At 31.0% G+C, this 699-nt stretch overlaps 1 protein-coding gene across 1 annotated transcript in view; it reads left to right on the top strand.

The window, feature by feature from the left end:
• The window catches only part of LOC119582049 (lachesin-like), a gene marked incomplete in the record, with an annotated part of 127,463 nt that overhangs the window by 35,529 nt on the left and 91,235 nt on the right, over nt 1-699 (top strand).

Raw genomic sequence — 699 nt, 5'->3', positions numbered from 1 at the left:
TTGTGAAACGAAAGGGAAATGAATGATATCGAAAAACGAAAACAGAGTGCGGGCTAAAGAAAAGATTTTATAATTTGATATGACATTCTCATTTGTAGGGGACGGGGACTGTGCTCCAGGGAAAATTTGTCTTTGAAGATTCCCATTTTGTGGAAGATAACATGAAAATTCTCTTGCTGGGAAAATTACCTTCAGGGTCTTCCTACTTCTACTCAAATGACATTACCTGTACTGTATTATTTGATTTGGAAAATTCGAAGGTTAATCATGCGAGTAAAAGTTAGTCATAGTCACTTTTCTGATTATAATAATATACAACATAGTATGACTGTAGTGCCTGATATCATAAAGACGAATGTTATTATGAATGAAAAAGGAACACGAAAGTTATTCAGTTACAAGTTTAAGTTTAGATAATTACGTCACGCAATGAATAATCTTGGAGTTTATCACTTTATATTTACTAGAAATAATAATTCCAAATTGTCCAGTAGAAGTTACCAGTCCTAAAATGTAGTTGCAATGAATATTGCTAGCAGTACTTCTAACAATAAAAGCAACAACGATAATGAGGATAATACGATAACAATGATGATGGTATTTTGATGACACTTATAATGATCATAAAATATATGATTTATTTATAATGACCAATATGGTAAATGTGAATTATTGCGAGTATTGAAATAGCGAAATTGT

The sequence above is a fragment of the Penaeus monodon genome, chromosome 15, assembly GCF_015228065.2.
Source record: "Penaeus monodon isolate SGIC_2016 chromosome 15, NSTDA_Pmon_1, whole genome shotgun sequence".
Taxonomy (NCBI): Eukaryota; Metazoa; Arthropoda; class Malacostraca; order Decapoda; family Penaeidae; genus Penaeus; species Penaeus monodon.
This window is presented reverse-complemented; position numbering and strand designations above follow the sequence as displayed.